Genomic DNA, 7,642 nt, shown 5'->3' with positions numbered 1-7,642 from the left:
TTTTACGGAGACGGTTTCTGACTATCTGTGTCGGTAATCGTTGCAGACCAGGCACAATTGATACTCTTTCTGTCGCCATCATGGTCTTGATTTTCAGGTGAAGTACCTGGATCACGGTAACGATCTTATGATGCTGATGTGATCCTAGTTCGATCAGAACGTTCACCGATAGAACGTTGAACCTGATTGCTGGTACCGTTACAAGAGTCTGGAAATCTTGCTACGGTGAACATTATTAAGACACGCAACGTCATTCTATGTTTCACTGGCCCGGGGACGACCAGTGAGGACGTTCATGTAGCTGTCTTTAGTCTTGGCATATCGGAGCAGGTTCGAGAAGCAATTTAAAGACTGAATTCCATTAAACATTTAAGTGTCTTTTATATCCATTAAACCTGTTTAAAAATAAGGACTGATTCGCACTTGCAGCTGTCCTTATTAATTCCTGTACGCCTACCTCGTGCAGCGTTACACATGCCACTATTCAATTATCGGACATTTAGATTTTAACATGATCATATTTTCATATCTCTATGACGCAAATCTTTGAGAAAATTCATATTTTCCTGATGAAGATATCCAGAAACGCTTCGGACTCATGAAATTTAACGTGTTGTTTTCATATTTTACAGCCTAGGTCGATACCACTGCTGATGGAATATCAGTCCCCGAAGTCAGTAGTCAGTACTTCGGTACTGACATGATTTATAACAAACCTTTATAAATTTTGAAATTATAAAGAAACTAAGGTTTCAACTCCCTCAGGCACAGTTGACCATAGATTGAATTTACTATTTTTAAGGTTTCTTTTTGGTCATATAGCTCTTTAACTGTTTCGGTTCTTATACTTCCTTGACTTTCAAATATTCGGCTTTGAGCGTTCCTGGTGAAGGTAAATACAGAAAAGACCTTCGGACGCATGAAATTTATAACGTGTTGTTTTCATTTTTTTAAAGAAGAAAAAAAAATGTTGTGACGTTTTTCTTTTTGGAGAGTATAATATACATGCCATTTCAAATGAATTTTCGCAATTACAAGGAATGTTATTTGAGATGTGTCTTGATTTATGTTCCCTATGTTCGAAATTTTCAGTACAGTATACTTATAGTGTGTACAGTTTTGTTTAAATATTTTTTCATGATTTAAATTTGTTTGTTCTAGTGCATCATTCATTGACAAGAGAATTATGTGATTATTTTGGGCTGACTGATAATATGTTATTATGGTATCCTTTTAACGAAACAATGCTTATCCATTTTATCTCCTTTATGTCCGTTCCTTTTAATGTTTGAAACAAAAAACTAACTTTACTAAAATCTGCCCCTTTAAATAAGTCGTTCTTTTTCAATATTTTAACCAAGTAATAGTTGATAAATTGTTGATGCTTAATAAATTCCGTTTAATAACTAAATAAGTATTAGAATAATATTTGTTTATGTACTATTACCTTAAAATGTTATTTTCTTTTATAACAGAGCGTTCTGCGGTTGCATATATTTAGCAACAATACTTCAAACTAAAAAAACCTCAAATGATGATATAAGAATCAACACAATACAGGAGAGTTTATAGCTATCAACTTATTAACAAAGTACAATTTAACAATGAAACAAGCGTTTACTTACAAACCATGCTTGCTGAAACTAATGAAAATGTGTTTTTTTTAAAGACCGTGGATAATTTGTTATCGACAATCGTGCCTATGCTAATAAAAAAAATATAAATTTCTCAAAATTTTGCCAAATGAAGGGAAAAAGCGCAGAGAAATATATAAACTTATTATATTTATCAGTTGACGTCGGATAAATCTTTTAAATGTGATGGTTACGTTTGTGATTAGTGATACCAAGGATTTGTATAGTTATATACAAATCCTTGGTGATACTGTCAAGCAAGGCGACATAGTTTGCAGTCACTGATTGAAAGTAAAACAGATAACTACGTGAAATCACCGAACAATCAAATCATAATAATAATCAAAGTAAAATGTAAGTTTTGAAGTTTTGATTTAAGCGAATGTATCTCACATAAAAGGCAAATTTCATTTTTTAACAAGCATTTTATCAATTAAGAAGTTACATTCCATAGGGATGGATTGAAATTAGATGAAACAACTAAATATAGACCACGGCCTTCATCAAAACATAAATTTCATAAAATAAAACAGCTGTGAAATCAAAGGAGATATGAGGGTTATCTCAATAAAAAAACACATAAAAATAAAACAAAAAAATAAAGACAACTAGAGGTCAATATATCGTCATCAGTAAATGTTCACCCACTATGTCAAGCTCTTAATATTCCAAGCCTAGAACAGTTATGATAATATTTATAAAGACAACCACCGACAAGGTTCCTGAGTTTAACAAAGCTCATGAAGATGTCGGGGATGAACTAGTTTTTACAGGTTCAACTTTTACCCGTTTAACCTCAATAATGTGATAAAAAGGTACATCGAATAAGGCAAAATAAAAGTCAGTTCAGAAAAAGCATCTGGCTCTCTATATAACGGTATGATAGACAATAACATCAAAACTCATGTACAAGCAAAACAATAATAAATAATACAGTATTAAAGATTTGCGCTCAGTTACTAGAAGCAAGCTCAAAGTACTTATGCTGTTACTGAAATCGTGCCGTTTTACAATCTGATATCAAAGTCTGTACTTCGGAGTAGATTTCCAACAGTGACATTATAAACAGTCAAGGAAGACACATTATGTGCCACGCCAAGAGTGAACGAAATTTACAGAAAATAAGAAAATAAAAATATTGTCTTGTTTGAAAATATAAATAAAGAAAGAGATTCCGTCCCACACAATACCTGGCGTAATAATTGAACCACACCAGCATTATTGAAACATTTAACATGTGTGACATCTTTAAATTATTCCATGATATCCTTGAACGGTTTCCGGCGAAGATTAAGAAAAATCCTTTCAAAAGGATAGTATTCAAAATGATGCTGATAACTTTACGTATGCTTCCTATCTATAATTTAAAAGTCTATGCAAGACATGTTTTCCCACATAAAAGCTGTTTATAATTAACGAAAGGTCTCCATATATTGTTATAGTTATACCCAGTATACATTACAATTCTACTGATCTACATGATATGATTTGACATCGCATAGAGTGTCTGTCTTTTCTACTTCAAATTGGAAATATCATCGTAGGTGTAATGTTCTACTGCCATAAAACAGGCCGTATTTTTTTCTCCATATTCATAATAGTGATCTTATACAAGGATATATACTGTCATAATGTATATGATGAATTATTTGAAAACTTCGGTTCCAACTCCAACAGGCAAAGTTGACCTTAGATGGTTTTGGTAATTCTTTTGGATTCGATCATATAACTCTTCACTTGTCTAGTAATACATATCCTTGATTTTTAAATTTTGGGCCGTGATGAGCGTTCTTGATCAATTTAAATCCAGAAAAGCGCTTCGAACGCAGCATCTTTATAAAGTGTTATTCCTATTTTTATTTAAGTGGTAGTTGTAACTAAAATTGAAGTCCGTTAGTAATCAGTGTATGCGAATTTGAAGCATTTTAAATTATGGTTACAAGGGTTGACCCAATTACTACAAATTCTAAATTCACATACAAGTATGGTGTATCGGTTTATTATTATTTTGCGTTTCCCCTTCACCCGATGTGTTTAACATGAAGAGCTCGATGATGAACATTTTACAAATGTAACCAGAGAGCATGGTTCTCAATACAAAATCACTTTGTATCCTCCGGAACTCGAATCCAGGACCTCTGTATTACAAAGCAGCACTCTAACCGACTGAGCTTAAGAAGTACTGTCTTAGCTCAACCGCCTACGGCTGGCTAAGTATCTACTGCTGAAGCGAAGCTATCCCGTCACCGTGTCGGTGTTAATATCAAAGTAGTATACCGATGTTAGTTAGATATTAAGACGAGTTATGATCAGACAAATATGGAGGAGTAACATGCATCCATAAGTACTGAGGCAAAGTTCAACGACAGATGAAATGTTACTTCTTGAGTATTACAATAACATTAACGGTACCAATTTTAATGCACCAGATGCGCATTTCGACAATTACTGTCTCTTCAGTGATTCTCGAGGCCAAAGTATATGAAAATCCAAAATTTAATACACATGTTGAAGAGCGGATCAATCCAAAAAGAACCTAAGGTATAGCCAAATCCTGACAAGGGGACAGAGCTTTGCATGAGGAAAGATATATTCCTTAATTTTAAATTATTTCCAAAATCTTAAAACAGCAAATTTTAATCAAACAATATCCGTATTTCCATGCCAATACCGAAGTACTGGCAACTGGGCTGTGTTACAAGTTGATTAGTATTACACTTATAATGTTCACTATGAAACACGAGATGCAATTACTCACAAAAAATATATAATTTAGGGAAAGAAAATCCTCAATATATTTGGAAAAGAAATTAAAAGGATCTGGGGCCTGTTTATCGAAACTGTCTTAAGATCGGTCCTAAGAATTTCTTAGGACAGAAATTAGGATAAAGTTAGGACCGACTTACGACATGTCTCGGCATGCACATCAAAGCTATCTTAGGATTATCTTAGCTAGGATGTCCTAACCGCTGTCCTAAGTATTGACGTAAAAGAAAATAACAAATTAAAAATTAAAAAATGAAAATATTGTATTAAATTTAACCAATAACTATAATTTGAAAAAAAAAGATAAATAATTAGAAAATAATTATTAGTTTTGAATTAAAGGTGATAAATACTTTTTATATTATAATTGTATATTTAAACTCATAAAACAAAACGTAAGACAAAAAATATAACTACGTTTTATATATATAAGAATTGAATATATATATATGCATTAAGGGAACTACCATTTGATTTTTATGGGCGGGGGGGGGGGGGGGGGGGAGGGGGGACTAGGATGAACATTTTAAAAAAAGCAGGACAGGAGTTTTGAGTAAAAAAAAATGGCAGGATGAGCAACCTTGCAAAAAAAAAAGCATGATGACAATTTATTTAAAAAAAAAAGTCAGGATAAACTAATAAAATAAAGGCAGGACAGGAGTTTGGGAGTAAAAAAAAAATGCAGGATGAGGAACTTTGCAAAAAAAGGCAGGATGACAATTCACATGTATGTAAAAAAAAAAGTCAGGATAAACTAATAAAAAAAAGGCAGGAACGAATAGAGAGAAAAATAAAAAGGAAGGATAGAGATTACAATACCAAAACAAGCAGAACAACATTTTTATCCTAGCCACCACCCCCGTCATCAAAATCAAATGGTAGTTCCCTAAAGTAAATGCAACCAATACAGGCCATATTTGTTTATTAAATAACCATCCTAAATATATCCAAAAGTTAGGACCATCCTAAGACCATCTTAAGACACCTAAATTGGTATCCTAAAGTTAGGACAATTCCTAGGATTTTCCTAAGTTACGACATGTTTGATAAACCCACTTAGGACTAAGATAAGTCCTAAGTTGGCCTTAGGACACGTTCTAATCCTAAGACTGCTTCGATAAACAGGCCCCAGGGGCCTGTTTATCGAAACTGTCCTAAGATCGGTCCTAAGAATTTCTTAGGACAGAAATTAGGATAAAGTTAGGACCGACTTACGATATGTCTCAGCATGCACATCGAAGCTATCTTAGGATTATCTTAGCTAGGATGTTCTAACCGCTGTCCTAAGTATTGGCGTAAAATAAAAATAGCAAATCAAAAATGAAAAAAAAAATAAGAAAATATTGTATCAAATTTAACCTATAACTATAATTTAAAAAAAGATTAATAGTTAGAAAACAACTACTAAGTATTAGTTTTAAATAAAAAGTAATAAATATTTTTTATATCATAATTGTACATTTAAACTCTATGAAACAAAACATAACACAAAAAGCATAACTACGTTTTATATAAGAATTCAACAAACTAATTGTAAATAGTTAAAATTTAATATATAATTGGTAAAATCATTATATGATTTGAGTGAGCTGAATTCGAAGTGTCACAGTTTCATACTTAAAAGTTCAAAGGCAAATCTCTTGCATCTTTTATATAAATGCTGAGTGCTTCAACTATTTTATTACTGAAAATAACATACGTGTGAATATGAGCAAGAGACGAGATTCGAATGTTACCGATGCAAAACTACAGACTCTCCTGGACGATGAATTTTGACAATTTGAAAAAAAGGCAGGACAGGAGTTTGGAGTAAAAAAAAGGCAGGATGACTATTTATGTAAAAAAAGTCAGGATAAAGTAATAAAAAAGGACCGAATAGAGCAAAAAATAAAAAGGAAGGACAGAGATTCCAAAAATAAGCCCCCCCCCCCCCCCCCGCGGCCATAAAAATCAAATGGTAGCTCCCTAAAGTAAATGCAACCAATACAGGCCATATTTGTTTATAAAATAACCATCCTAAATATATCCTAAAGTTAGGACCATCCTAAGACCATCTTAAGACACCTAAATTGGTATCCTAAAGTTAGGACAATTTCTAGGATTTTCCTAAATTGCGACATGTTTGATAAACCCACTTAGGACTAAGATATGTCTTAAGTTGGTCTTAGGACACGTCCTAATCCTAAGACTGCTTCGATAAACAGGCCCCTGCTTTTTTTCCATGTTTGTCTTGTAGGCTTTGAGATAAATTTGACTTTTAATGCGCATAAGTACAAGAAGTCAGACAGATAGTACAATTATTTTTATCAACACTTACAAGGTCAAGAAATATGTTGTTTAAAGGTTCAACATTTCGATAATTTCTACATTCAAATTATGTATTATTGCTGGGAATGTAACGCAATGCGAAGATGTCCTTGGTTATATTTCAATCGTTTTTACCATATATATATATATCAGTTTCGCCTTAACAGTAATTTATGACTATGTCCCACATGACTAATTGAAAAATTCATGTTAACGTATTCAGATATAATTATAAGCATATTTTAATAGATCTGATAAATCAAAACTTAATGATTGGCGATAAAATTTCTTTCACAGGTAGTTTTTAATGACAAAATAGTAAATACAAATCTTATAGACCCGTAAATCTGGTGATGTAGAATTATTTTCTTCTCTGATTTTCCACTTAAATATTGAACAATGTTCAGATGCTTCACAAGTTGTATCACAAGCTGATATTAATTCACAGGATGTATCTGTTCTGTCATCTTTTTGGCTGTAAATAATATAGTTTATGAAAGAAAATACACTTTTTATAAATTGTTCGGTATTAGGTAAATGAGATTTTTATTTAAATTTAGAATTGAAACGCTGTTGATACTCACAGATTGTATGACAAAGCAGATTTAATGTATAGTGTATGCCCGAAGTATAAAAATCTATTGCACGTAGTATGTAATGTATACATGAATATGTCTGGTCAATCCATAAAAGAACACTAATATATAATTATTCAATTTTATTGAAATTACTGCTTGTGGAGATTTATAAATTAAACAGAGCTTTTATAAAACGTCTCCATTCATATTACACTGAAGTAGATAATTGTCATTAAATAATAAAAATTCTAAAGTATCACTCCAAGTAATATATTAATCCAAAACTAGGTGGTTCTTTTCATTAAGGACGACCTTACAAAGACAAATTATTTCACAAAACGATGAACCTACAGCAAA

Source organism: Mytilus californianus, unplaced genomic scaffold (genome assembly GCF_021869535.1).
Source record: "Mytilus californianus isolate M0D057914Y unplaced genomic scaffold, xbMytCali1.0.p SCAF_4, whole genome shotgun sequence".
Lineage (NCBI taxonomy): Eukaryota > Metazoa > Mollusca > Bivalvia > Mytilida > Mytilidae > Mytilus > Mytilus californianus.
Note: the sequence above shows the minus strand (reverse complement) of the source record.